The 14,837-nt window shown below is 41.1% G+C and overlaps 1 protein-coding gene across 4 annotated transcripts in view; it reads left to right on the top strand.

The window, feature by feature from the left end:
- The window catches only part of DPB (Transcription factor DP), a 31,002-nt gene that overhangs the window by 11,425 nt on the left and 4,740 nt on the right, over positions 1-14,837 (top strand). The window lies entirely within an intron of this gene.

The following is a 14,837-nucleotide window of genomic DNA, read 5'->3' as shown; positions in this document are numbered from 1 at the left end:
GTGATAAAGGGATGGAGAACAGGCACAAGCCAAATTCCAGTAACTCATTTGCGGTTTGCGGATGACTTGATGATCTTCTGTGGTGGTGGTTTTAGTGAGAAGGTGGGAAACTTGAAAGAATTGATTAAGGCCTTTGAAGGAGTGTCCAATTTGAAAATCAATTTAGAAAAGAGCTGCATTGCTGGAGTCAATCTGGACTTGGAGGAGGTTGTGGCTTTTGCAAATTGGCTTCAGTGCTCCATTTCTACTTGGCCTTTGTCCTATTTAGGGCTGCCTTAGGGGCAAACCCTAGGGAGAGTACGTTTTGGACCCCAGTTATAGAGAAATTTGAAAAGAGATTAGCCGTGTGGAAGAAAAATTACGTCTCTTTGGGTGGGAGGATCACCTCGATAAGAGCTACCCTTGTGAACCTACCTATTTACTACCTCTCAGTCTTTAGGATACCATCTAGGGAAGCGAAGAAACTGGAAAAATTAATGAGGGATTTTCTTTGGGAACCGGGAGAAGGTAAAAAAGACCGCTTAATCAGTTGGGAGGATGTGGGTAGAAGCAAAGAGGAAGGAGGATTAGGGCTTGGAAATGCGCTTAAGAAGAATTCAACATTGTTAGGGAAGTGGTTGTGGAGGTGGCCTATGGAGTGAGATAAGTTGTGGCATGAAGTGGTGAAGAGTATTCATGGATGCTCAAAGAGTGGATGGGATGCTGGTGCTTCAAGGAGGGCTAACCTAGCAACACCTTGGAAAGCAATTCACAAAATTCTTCCACAGTTCCTAAGATGTTAAGGTATGATGCTTGTTCTGGTAACTCTTCGGTTTTGGGAGGACATTTGGGCGGGAGATCTTCCCCTAAAAGACCTTTTTCCGTCCTTGTACTCTATTTCTTTGTATAAAAAAGAGGTGATTTCAAAATTCATTCCTTTAGTTTTAAATTTGTTGTCTTTGTCTTGGGACTTCGGTTTTCGTAGAGGGTTAAGGGAGGATGAAATTGATTGTTTGTTTGCTCTTCTTGATCCCCTCGATAAGGTTTGGTTGGATCCTTTGAAGCCTGATAAGAGGATTTGGGCCATTCACCCTAATGGGTCTTTTTCTTGTGGTTCCTTTTTAATTTCTTGTGCCGAACCTCCTCTCAACAAAGTATCCCTTCCAAAGAAGTCTGGTGTAGACCGGTTTTCCCCAAGGTTATGGCTTTGTGTTGGGAAGTGTGGCACGGTAAAGTAAGCACGATGGATAACCTACAAAAGAGAAGACCCCCTATGTATTTCTCCAAACTGGTGCACTCTTTGCAGATCTCATGGTGAGGACTGTTATCACTTATTTTTATCTTGTAGTGTCACTGTAGAACTCTGGGTTTGGCTTCTATCTTTGTTTGGGTGTAGATGGGATATGCCAACAGAAGTAAGTACAATCTTTAACCCTTCTATGTTCTATTGGCCCCAAAAAAGAGGAAGAAAAATGTGAAGGTGTGCACGAGTAGCCTTGTTATGGACAGTTTGGGAAGAAAGGAATGCCGGGATCTTCTAGGAAAAAGGGGAGAAGCAGTTAGGCCTTGAAGGACTGCAATTTGTATAGGACAATACGTTGGTTAAAGACTCTGGATTTGTTTGATCACTTCTCCTTTATTGACTGTTGGAGGGATTGGTTATCAGTAGCAAGTTGTTTCTGAAGGGATAGGATATCCATCCTATGGACACCCAAAGATTTCGAAATAAGGGGTGAATTTAAAAAATTTTTCTCTCCCTTCAACTGAGAATCACATTCCCTATTTATAAAATCATATTTTCAAGGATCATTCTTGAATTATAAACTGAACCAGATCTGAACCAAAAGGAGTAGGAAGGGATTATACCTGATACGGAGAAACAATATCTCCCAATGAAGGTGTTCACGCCCAAGGAAGGATCCAAAATCTGCTCCCACTGAAGATGGCGTAGTGCAGGATGGAGCAGAATCAACAGTGTTCTTCCAAAAGAACTTGACCCTTCGCAAGAATCAATATGATGGCTTGTGAGTACAACTCCAATCAATCTTTTCTCCAAAAGATTGAGATCAAGATCAAATCTTGATTACTCCTGTAGAAAGTAGGAGATCGAACTGTTGGAGGCGGCGGCTGTAGGAAGGAGGCGACAAGAGAGTATTCGCAGGGTGCAGAATTCTCTCTTCTTGCGATTTCAGCTTTGAAGACAAGAATGTGTTGGTTGCATGTCTAAAGGCTGCCGCCCCCTCCTCCTCTTATAATCTTAAAGGGATCAGCTCCTAATCCCATTAGGAGTTGTTGATCCAAATCATATTTGGATTAGAAGTCCCTTTAAGTGATAAGGGATAACCCCTATCTTATCTGCAGATTAGATTAGCCATCTCCTAATCTAATTAGGAGGCTTCCAGATCTAAATCTTATTTAGATCTTGGACTCTCTAAGTGGATAGGGTCTGGGCAGAATTCACCCCTTTTATTTGACTAATCAAATCAGCCTAGTTCGAAATGGGCTTAAGGCCCATTTAAGGTTATGTATTCACTTAGCCTTCCAAACTGCTGCCCAGTTGGGTTTCCTTGTATGGCGTGGGACCCAAACATTGATCTACACATCAGCCACATGGGTTTGGCCCAGCCTTTGTTACAAGGCCTGGCCGAATACACTGTTACGGACAGTGCACCCCCTGAAACCCATCAGATGGGCTCTATGGGCCCAACACTTACCCTAAGTGGTCCCTGGGCCAAGCCACCTTGTAGCACCCAAGGACTGTGGGCAGATGCAAGATTAGTCCATCAGGTATTACCCTTAGTGGTCTTACACTTAACCTCTCAGCCCATAATGATCATACACTGCCTGACAAGAGATGACCTCTCTCTCGGCTGCAAGGAACAGTGTTGCACTCTCTGCTTATATGGATCCCGGGAATTAAAACCTTCTTGCAAACATTTTAGAAACCATAATATATATACTTTTATATCTCATATAAAATATATTTTGCAAAACAAATCTCAACGATTAAAATCGGCTGTTGGTAGTCTTGGTTTCCATCAGTGAGAGTGCATCCCCGATCATTACCTTTGTCCGACAAAGGGGCTGATCCTGTCACTATGATCACCCACTAAGATGAATTCTCAGACTCTCCCAACATACCCAGGTTTTGAACCCCGCTAAGTATCTCACTGAATGGTATATCAAAGACAGTCCAATCCGACATCTAGTGCAGTATCATAGTCAAGTCTAGGGGTCGGGTGTAACTTTCCAATTTTCCCCATCAATCGCCAAGGTCCAGGGCAATACTGGAAATCTGGTCCAGTTCAAAGATTTAATTAATCCTACACTGTATGTGCCTAGGGTCTCACCCTGGCAGCTGAGAGAGGCCACCCCAACCGACTTGGTGGTACCACAGTGTCAGCCTTGTCAGGATAGGACTCTCCAGACCGACCCACTGGCTGTGAACATTCTAAACTAATACGAGTCTCATTAAGTGTCCAGTTTAAGGGTATTACACAGAAACATACCAAGGGAACACGAATCAAATATGCACTTTTATTCATTTACAATAAACTCATAAAGTATATCATTTTGATTGAAGCTAAGGGCATACAAAACTGTCTAACAGTTCCTCCTCAAAGATAAAGGTAATGACAAGTTGGGTCCCCCCTCCTCACGGTTCTTTGAAGCTGAATTTTGATGGAAGTAGCTAGGGCAACCCGGGTCCCTCTGGTTTGGGAGATGTATTGAGGATTGAGACTGAAGAGGCTGTCTTACTATACTCTGGCCCTTTAGGTGTTGGTAACTCTATTAGGGCAGAGCTGTTAGCTGCAATACAAGGAATAAATCTTGCAAAAGAAATGGGTGTGGAGCAACTTCTGGTTGAAGGGGACTCTAAGACTGGTGAACTGGTTAAATAATCCGGAGAATGTCACATGGGACTACAAGAATGAGATAAAGAAATTCAAATGGCTGACAAGGAATATGTCTGTAAAAGTACAGTGGGTTGGAAGATCAGTTAACGCTTTTGCTGATGTCTTGGCAAACCAAGGGACAAACAGGGAAACATTGTTCTGGGCACAATTGTAATTTGTGTCTTTTGTAACAGTCGTGTTCTTTGTTGATGTAGTTTTTGTGTTTTCTGTATGGAGAGGCAGCACCTCACGCCTCTCTAAGGGGATTCTCATGTAACTGATCCTTGAATTAATGGAATATGACTCTTATCAAAAAAAAAAAAAAAAGAGATGGGTACAGAAGCAGGGGGAGATAAACTCTCTTAACTCCCCCAATATTAAGAGATTACAAACAAGCCCAGAACAAATGATTTCTTCCCACCCCTTGTTTGGCTAGTGCATCTGCAAAGGAATTGACACATCTCTTAACCCATTGTACCCTCACTGTCATATCCCGAGTTAGCCATTTAAATACTCTCTTTTCATTCAGGTAGCTCCACATGCTGCTCTCCTTCTTTTGCAACCAGTCTATTACAACTTTGAATCTCCCTCAATAATCACCCGTCTTAAGTTAAGCTCCTTAGCCTTTTTGGCACCTTCCAAGATTGCCAAGACTTCAGCTCGGAGGGAGTCTCCTTCCCCAATTGGGCCTGAGAACATGGCAATAATCGCACCCACCTCATTCCTAAAGATCCCTCCAATGCCTGAGGGTCCGGGGTTACCTTCACTACTACCATCAAAATTCAGCTTTATAAAGACGGGGACTGGAAGAGTCCACATTGGATGAGGAACAACTTTGTTAGGGGCTGAACAAGCGACTTCCTTCCAATTGTTCAACGGAGCTGAAGTGGGAATATCTTCAAATAACTTCAAGACTTCACCCATTGTATCACCCTTGTCATGATTACTTCAATAATTGCTTCTCTAGATCTTTCCTTATCTGCAAGTGTTCTTTGATTCCTTTCTTTTTTTTTTTTTGATCAATAACAGTAACTTTCCATTAATAATAAACAGAATTAATTACAAGGAAGGGAAGATAAACTTTCTTAACTCCCTGGGTTGGGCAGGAGCCCCCATGAAAGCAATAAGAAGAAATTACAACTTTGCCCAAAAGAAAGAATCCCGAGCCACCCCTTGCTTAGCTAACCCATCTGCAAAAGAGTTAGCAGATCTTTTCACCCAGTTGTACTACTTCCATATCCTTTGTCAGCCACCTGTAATTTTTCTTTTCATTACCAAAGTTCCACAATCCCACCTTATCCTCTTGTATCCATCCTACTACCACCTGTGAGTCACCTTCAACCACAAGTTTCCTTATATTCATCTCCTTTGCCTTTCGTATTCCCTCCAGAACCACAAAAATCTCAGCCCTGAGGGAGTCACCTACCCCTATATGGCCAGAAAACATAGCTGAAATAACCCCTTTCTTATCCTTGAAGACTCCCCCAATACCAGATTGTCTTGGGTTCCCTCTACTACTGCCATCAAAGTTCAGTTTTACAAAACCATTAGGAGGAGGGGTCCAAGAAGGACTAGTCCCTGTTCTAATCTGAGCAGCATTAGCAATCTCCTTCCATTTTCTCATCAAGTCATCTAGAGTAAAGTCAGTAAAAAGATCTGAGGTCTTTTAACCACTGTGCTGCCCTTAAGTGAATCACCTCTATTACAGTTTCAATGCTCCTCTCCCTATCTGAGAAAATCCTTGAATTCCTTTCTTCCCACAATGTCCAACAAACAACAGGCCTTTTGCACCTCCACATGACCCTTCCTCTTCTCAAATGCCACCTGAAAAAGGATGAAGAAAATAGAGTTTGCACAGACATAGGGGGGTTCCATCTCCTCCCAAAAAGAGAGAAAACCCATTCCCATATTGTTTTGGAAAAAAGGCAAGCAACTAAAAGGTGACAACCAATCTCCCCATCAGCTTTGCAAAGAATGAATGCACCATGCGGGGACAAGCAGATCTTGGGTCTTTTTCTTTAAAGAAAATCACCAATGTTGAATCTTTCCAGGAAGGCTTCGCAACAAAAACTCCCAACCCTTGAAGGAACACGCCGGAGTATTGATTTCCTTGGACTGGCCCTCCTGTGAAGGATAGCTGATGGAAGGGACCTCCGGCGACCTACTTCCAAAGCTCTGTCACTGCACCCTAACTGGAGTCTCCTTGCTTAGCCTCTGATTTGTCTCCACCAGTTCCTTACTCGATTCCTGTCTTTGGCTTCTACAGGGAGATGGAAATCTCTGTTTTGGCCTTAGAGTTTCTTCCCCAACACCCAGACTATTCTCGGCCACATTTGAAACCCCTGCTGTCAATGTGCAGTTGGAAACATACCGTGTTCTTCTCTTCTGCTAAAAACAACTCAGCAAGGTGAAAAGTTTCCTGCACCTCACCTGTTTCAGCGAAGTTACCTACACTTCCAATCAAGGACTCTGCATCTGAATCAGAGGCATCATTCTCCAAGATTTCAACGTTGAACCACCCCTCATCTGCTGAGTCCTCCTCTGATCAGTCTCTAACAAATTTTGGGCTTGGACAATCAGATGCAACCTCACCAGGGTCCTTAGTCTCTGCCACTTTCCGCCGAAACCACCGCAACGAGTGCTTCAGACTGCCTTTAGTTTTCACAGGGGCAAAAGGGGATGATGATAGACTGTAAGTGTTGTCCCCCAACTGCTTGTTACTTCCTTGACTGACGTAACTACTTAAAAAGTCACCTGAGTCTCTAAAAACAGGTTTGACCAGTTCTGACTTCCTTTCGGCCCGGCCCAGAAACTGTTCAGTTTTGTTCGACTGGATTTCTTCAGCTACTTTATGTGGGCCCTGCCCTGGGTCTGACTGAGTACCCCCCTTAACTGCCTCAAAAAAAGACTTATCCCACCCCTTAATGTGTGGCAATTTAAAATTTTTTGGAAAAGTTTCTTTTTCTGGTATTCCTAGTGCCTGTTCATCTTCCTTACTCAATTCATTTTCCTTCTCACTTGTCTCTCCTTCCTTTCCTTTGTTGCCACGAGGAAACCAGGTGGCCAGCTCAGCTCCGTCTTCAACCTTGGAGCAATCCATCTGCAGTGGCACTTCAGCTTTTGAAACCAACCAGATTTTCTGCCATCAGCCTTCTGTGAACAGATCAAAAGATCTTGGGATGGTCTCCGGCAGGACACCAGAGATTTTGATAGCCACTGCAGCAAGATTTATGAAGCTACAGCTTTGCAGTCTTCCCCCTATCACTGTAGCAATCTTTGCTAAAATCTCTTCTTTCCATAGATTGAATGGCATCCCCACCGGACGGATCGTTACGTTCTGGCCCTCTATTTCTTTCTCATTGCAGTTCATCTCCCACCTTTCAAACAATACACATCCCTCCTCTGTTTCCACCGCTGAGACATCTACCCTCTCACCGTCTAGATCAACTAGAGCCCCTGCAATCACTAAAGGGTAGAAGTATAGCTTTACTCTTAATCTGGAGTTTCCTCACCACAGCAGCCAGCACTGACTCCTAATTTTGCATTTTTTTTTCTTCACTGTGATTATGTACCTCTTCTCCCAAACCCCTTTATCATCCTCTACTACCATCCTAAGTTTCTTATTTTGGCTTGCAAGAGTTATGTTTTCAATTTCATTGATCTGTTGTCAACAAGGTCAGAGTCACTTTCAACCTGTTCTATGTTTTTTTTCTTTTTTGATCAATAATGGTGGATTGAATTAAAGTATGAGAAGTTACAAAGCAAGGGAGCTAAACAATCTTAGCTCCTGAATACAACCATTGAACACCAAAAAACAATTACAATACAGCCCAAAATATAGAATTTCTGTTCACCCCTTGCCTAGCTAGACCATCTGCCAATGAGTTCGCACTTCTTTTTACCCATTTGTATTGAATTTCCATGTCCTTAGTCAGCTATTTAAATTTCCTTTTTCATTGCTGTGTAATTCCAAAGCCTAGAGTTATCCTCTTTTAGCCAGTTCACCACCACTTCAGAATCTCTTTCTATGATCAGCTTATTAATATGCATATCCTTGATCCTTTGTACCCCTTCAAGAGCTGCAAGTATCTCAGCCCTCAAGGAATCTCCCACCCCTATTGGTCCAGAAAACATAGCTAACAGATTCCCTTGTTCATCTCTTATTGCTCCCCCTATTCCGGATGGCCCTGTATTACCCATGCTGCTGCCATCAAAGTTCAGTTTAGTAAAGCCAAGAGGTGGAAGGAGCCAATAAGAGTTTGAGGCCTTCTTTGCTGGAGCAAATTCTACTATCTCCTTCCATTTTCATTGCAACTCATCAATTGAGAATTCAGCAAACAAAGCCAAGGTTTTTAGCCAATGTATCACCCTAATATGGATGACCCCCAATATTACCTCCAAGCTTCTCTCCTTTTCTGAGAAGATCCGTGAATTTCTCTCCTCCCAAATAGTCCAACAGACTGCAGCCCTCATACACCTCCACATAATCTTGGCCCTTTTTGTTGTCCAATTTGGCATAGAAGTGAATAAGCTTTGCACATACGACAGGGGGGGGGGTCCACCTGCACCCAAACAAAGAAGTACACCATACCCAAATGACTTTAGTAAATCGACAGGAAATTAGTAAATGGTATCCAGACTCGCCATCAGCTTTATAGAGAACACACCAATGAGGACAAAAACAACTATTGGGTCTTTTTCTTTGAAGCAAATCTGCTGTATTAAATCTTTCTAGAAAGGCTTCCCAACCTTTGGAGGTATAGGATGACAACACACCTCTTTAATAGGGAATGGCAAGCCTGAAGAAGAAGATTGTATTAGAGCTTTAAAGAAAGAGGCACATGTGAAAGAACCCAAGGGAGTGAGTGTCCAAATTCTACCGTCTGCCTTTGTTGGCTCTAGGAAGACACCTTCAAGAATGGATAACAAGGATAAAATAAAATCAAGCTCTATATCCCTGATATCTCTTTTCAGGCCCAAGTTCCAGTCAACCCCAAAAGCTGAATTAGAAGGAACAAGGAATGAGGAAACCGGTTCATTTTTAAATGTGGAAAGAGCAAAAAGGCTTGGGAATTGGTCTTTTAAGGAAGAATCCCCAATCCAAACATGTTCCCAAAAATTAATGAGATTGCCTGAGTGCAAGTCATACCTGATCTTGTGATCCATGGAGAGAACAAAGGCAAAATAGCTTGAATAGCTTTCCAAGGAGATGCTCTTGTAGTCCTTGCCAGAATCCAGAATCCCATCCATTGTCTGCAACCCCAGCCCTTTACTATTAAGGTCTTCCACATGCACCAAACCTTCTCCACCCTGGTTTTTCAATACGAACCAGGTAAAGCTGTTATATTTCAGAGACTACTCTCCAACCTTCTCCCTCCTTACCTTCTAGAAGACAGACCATTTGATTCTGGTTTCCATTCTCTGCAACTGTTATGAACAATCCCTTCCTATTCCATTGTAGTGTACTCTCATTACCTTTTCTCGGACACACTCATGGAGCTTTTCCAACCTTGTCTTATGAAGAATGAAGGGCGCCATCAACAAAGCCTTTCATCCACAGCACAGCTTCTCCACCCAGAAAAATAGTAGCTTTCCTCTCCTTCCTTATCTTTAAAGACTTCTCCCCTTGACTTCTTGCTTCTTCAATCAGAAATCTCTTGGCTTCGATCTGTGTTTTTCCTTTTCCACTTTGCCACACCCACGAACCTCCTATCCTCCATGTCTTCGCTATTTTCCCGTCGAACTCCTAAGATTTAGTTGCAAGGTTTATTTTGTTGTTGGAAATATTTGTGATGGAATATAATTGGCTGATGGTACATTAAATAGAAAAAGAACAGAAACAAGGTTCTACCCCTTTTCTTTTTCAATTTTTTATTATTCTCTCTTAATTTTTTTTGTAGTGTGAACTTGTAACCTTCTTTAGTTGCTAATATTTTATTAACATGCGATTGCTCAATCAAATACTTATCATGATATAGTGTCGTGTTTGAAATATTGAAATTAGTTTATTTAAAATGCTATTGTCTTTAGAACACACTGGAACCTCCTGGAAGTTAGACCAGGATATTTGGGGAATACACTTCCTCTATTCAGTAGATTGGGAGGATATTTGGGGAAACTTAGTCCTGAAAGCACTACCTAGAGTGATTTCAAACCATTGCCCCTTTGCCTTTTTGAGGAGTTTTGTCAAGGGGGCCCCACCCCTTATAGATTTGAAAATATGTGGCTGGAAGACTTGAAGAAAAATTAATGGTTGGTGGTTGGCAAGTGGGACCAATATAGCAAGGGGGTAGGTTTCAGCAAAAACTTGAAATTTTTGAAAGAAAGAATAAAAGAATGGAATGAATAGGAATTTGGAAAATTAGAGGAGTTAAAGGACAAAATTGCAAAAAGAATAGAGGAGATGGACCTTAAGTAGGCTCGGAGAGAGTGCTTGGTGGAGGAGGTTCTTAGAAAAGAAGAAATTATCTGGAGACAGAAATCAAGATGTAATTGGCTCTTGGAAGGGGATGGCAATACAAAATCTTTCCACTCCTTAGCAAATGGAAGAAGAAGAAAGAATTTGATCTCCAACATTGAGGTTGAAGGACAAATTCTTAGCAGAGAGGAAGAAATTGTTAAGGTTTTTGTGGATCATTTTAAAGCAATCTTTGCCACCATAGGAAGGAGAAACTTGGAAAGTTGGGATCTTGAGTAGGATAGGGTCACAGGGTGCCTGAAATTCACTCAATTCTTTTAGAAAGAGATTTTAGCTTGGAAGAGGTCCATGAAGCAATGTTTTCGATGGAAAGATCAAAATCTCCAAGCTCAGATGGCTTTTTACCAGGATTATTGGGAAATTATAAAGGGTGATTTGATGCAAGTCTTTGAGGAATTTCATGAAAAGGAGAAATTTCACCTGGAGAAAATGCAACTTTCGTTGTCTTGGTACCTAAAAAAAAGAAGCAAAAACCCCAAAGGACTTTAGGGCCATTAATCTTGTAGGAATCTTGTATAAAATTATTGCTGAAGCCCTGGCTGGAAGACTGAAGACTTGTCTACTCTTGGTGATCTCCCAATTTCAAGGAGCTTTTGTTGATGGAAAGCAAATAGTGGATCAAATTCTAGTGGCAAATGACTGTATGGAGGAAAAGAGACAGAAAGGAAGAAAGGTTGGGGGAGAGATGGAGGAAATGGATTAGATGATGTATTTGCTCATTACATTTCTCAATCTTGATAAATGGGGTTTCTAGAGACTTTTTCCCAGCTATAAGAGGTTTGAGATAGGGAGACCCCTTATCCCCCTTGTTTACTTTAGTTGCTGAACTCCTAAGTAGAATAATCATCAAGGCTGATTTGGACAATCTGGTCAAGGGTTGGAGGGTAGGAAGAAATGAAGTGATTGTCTCTCATTTACAGTTTGTAGATGATATGATAATTTTTTGTGAAGACTATAATGAAGATAGAATAGGAAATCTGAGGGACTTAGTCAATGAATTTCAAAGGATATCAAGTCTGAAAGTAAATTGGGGTAAGAGCCGTGTGGCAGGAATCAATATAGAAGAGGGTAGGATTTAGCTATTGGCAGGAACCCTAGGTTGTGAGGTGAAACAGTGGCCCCTAGATTACCTTGGCCTACCGTTGGGAGGAAACCCGAGAGTATAAAGTTTTTGGGAACCTGTCTTAGAAAGATTTGGCAAAAAAATGGCTATGTGGAAAAGGAGCTATATTTCATTTAGGGGAAGAATGACATTAATTAAGTCCACTTTAGCAAATTTGCCTATTTACTACCTGTCCACCTTTAGGATCCCGGTTAGCTAGACAACTAGAAAAGTTATGATGGACTTCCTTTGGAGGCCGGGGATGAAAGGAAGGATCACTTGATAAAATGGGAACATGTATGTAAATCAAAGTAGCATGGTGGTTTAGGTATTCGGAATCTGACCAAGAGGAATATGACTTTGCTAGGGAAATTGCTTTGGAGATTTCCATTAGAAAGAGATAGGCTGTGGCACAAGGTCATTGAAAGCATACATGAATTAGAGGAGAACAGCTGGGATGCAAAGCTGGACTCTCACACTTCTTCAAAATCCCCCATGGAAAGCAATAATAGAGGTACTCCCTTCTTGCCTAAGCTCCATTTGGTTTGATGTGGGTTGTGGGAATATAATTCTTTTTTGGGAGGATATTTGGGTAGGTGATTTGCCCCTTTGCCAACAATATCCAATACTCTACTCTCTTTGAATTTATAAGTTTGAACATGTTTCCAAGTTTGGTGCAACCTCCCCAACTAGGGTCAATTGGGATTTTGGGTTCAGGAGGGGATTGAGGGACAATGAATGTGAATCACTTATTCAGGTAGTATCTTGGCACCTGAATGAGTTACTAGTTGTGAGTCACCTAACAGCAAGTGTATCTTTGCACTTCTACAAGGTTTGAGTTTAGCACAAAAGCTTGGTCTTGGAGATTTGGAAGTTGAAGGTGGCTCACAACTAGTAATTCATTGGGCAAAGCAACTCAAAATAGCACCTTGGAAATATAGACATGCTTTTAGGGAAATTGATGTTATTGCAAAACAATTAAATTCAAACTTCAGTTGAGTGAGAAAAACTGCAAATGGAGCAGCAAATAGCTAAACACGGAGCATAGTTGTCAAGGCGACTAGGTGATTTTTAGAGGTTGCCTCGCCCAACACCAAGGTGTTTTTGTATCAGGCACTCACCTATATATATTATATTATTTTTCTGAATGTGCATATGTATTATATCATTTTATTGGTTTGTTTATTTTATTAGAATACACCCTGTTGTATGTTACCGTTTTTTATTAAAGTAATTCTCTTTTACATTAAAACTACGGAAGTTTCTTTGGGGTTTTGAATTGAGAGCTGAGAAGAGAAAGCGAGGGTTGAGAAGTTTCCATTGTTCAGTCCAAGTCGTCCAAGACCTCCAGGTACATTAAGAAATATTTTTGCGATGAAACAGGGGCTCTACCTCTGCCTCCTCCTCCTAAAATCACACTGGTACTCCTTCTTTCTTACTTTTAACAATCCTCCATTTTTTTAGCCTCAAACAGGGTCTCTGCCTCCTTATTTTTCTCCCTTTTCTTAGCTGCACTCCCCCATTTTTGTTGGCTTGGATGCTAGCTATAGCATTTTATGCTTTATTCGAATGATTTTATTGCTAATAGCTAGCATACAGGTATGTTGGTTAGTATAGAAAACCAATAAAGTAGCTTAAGAGGGGTAGGGATATTTATTTTATACTTTCAAATTCCATCGCTTAGGCACCTAGGCGACTGAGTGCCCTGTGGTCACCTAGGCTCGCCTAGGCGCCTTGACAACTATGGCAGGGAGTTGACAGGCCAAGTCTTTTCTGGGCTAACTTGTAAACTTTTTTTTTTATCAATAACAAAAATTCATTGAATTCAATTATGAAAGGATTACATACAACCAGAGGGAGGTAAACTGTCTTAACTCCCCCACAAGGAAAAAAAACAGAATTAGAAATAAGCCCATAACATAGAATCTCTATTCACACCCCTTGTTTAGCTAGCCCGTCAGCAAAAGAATTTGCTGTTCTTTTAACCCAATAGTACTTTACTTCAATATCCTCCACCCCAAGAGACAAATAATCGTTTGCTGTTCTTCCTAATCTCCAGCCATTTAACAGATTTCTTGAGTCAGCTCTATGAATCAATCTCCCTAGAACACATGCAACCAAAATGAACAAGAAGGGGGAAAGTGGGTCTCATTGTCTTATCCCTCTCAATGCTGGAAAGAAGTCCACCACTGTTCCATTTACCAGCACTGAGTAATGGCATCTCCTCAAACATACTCTCATCCATTTACACAATCTATTCCCAAAACCAAAGTTAACCAACCATCACTTGCATCAGAAAGAACCAATCAACCAAGTCATAAGCCTTTTCTATATCCAGTTTACATACCATTCCTTTCTTCTTAGATTTCTTGGAGGCCTCCACACTCTCGTTTGCAATTAGGATTTGGTCACCCTTTGCCTAGGGTTGTTGGTCTCTTCTAAAAACCTTAACCGTGTTAAAATCCCCTCCTACACACCATCCTCCTTCCCATAAGCCTTTGATGTCTCCCAGTTCTTCTCACATTTTCTTTCTTTCCCTATAACCATTGGGGCCATATACATTGGTTAACACCCATTCAAAACCATCCTCCACCTGCCTTCGAAGAGACGTAATAGTTACCTATTAATTCTTCAATCCCCTCCAAAACATCTTCTTTCCACAATGTCACTATTCCTCCAGAAGCTCCCCAAGAGGGAGCAGCTGCCCACTTAATCCCCCTAGCTTTCCAAACACTTCTTGCCCTTCTCCTGTCAAATTCCATCTGTTTGGACTCCTGAATTAGTACCACATCTGGATCCGCCTTCCTTATCACTTCTTTAACTTGTAAACTTTGTAGTCCTTAATATTTAATGAAATCCTTTTGCTGATAAAATATGCTATTTTCTTTTAGAGGCAAATTAATTCTTTTAGGAAAGAACATTGCTTTTTTTTTTTTTTTGATTTATATGGATGCTGATTGGTCTGTAAAAGTTAGGGAAAACTAACATAGAATTTAGTTCTTTTTATTGGGAATTCTATTGCCTAGGCAACCAGGCCCTCCACTGTTGCCTAGAATCCTGTAGGTACCTTGACAGCTATGTTTTTAAATTTAAATGTCATTTCTCAACACTTATGTCTTTGCCAAATTTAATTTAATTTCTAAAACGTACATATTTTCTATAGTATTATTTGTTATTACATACCATTTTATAATTTACATATTTTAAAAGTTATAGTGCTATAGAGTACATCTAGAGATATCCATGCATTATTCGGTATTGTATCCTGTAAGTATTGTGTCCAACAGTGGTACACTAGGCATGTAGTATAAAGTATCTGAGTATTACAGGCCATGACTCCCTCAAGACATGTTGGATTTATGAGAATTTGATCTCATTAGAT

This window comes from Nelumbo lutea, chromosome 2, assembly GCF_056320005.1.
Source record: "Nelumbo lutea isolate HS-2025 chromosome 2, American lotus-T2T, whole genome shotgun sequence".
NCBI classification, from domain to species: domain Eukaryota; kingdom Viridiplantae; phylum Streptophyta; class Magnoliopsida; order Proteales; family Nelumbonaceae; genus Nelumbo; species Nelumbo lutea.
The sequence above is the reverse complement of the archived record's forward strand: the minus strand, read 5'-3'. Positions and strand labels throughout refer to the sequence as shown.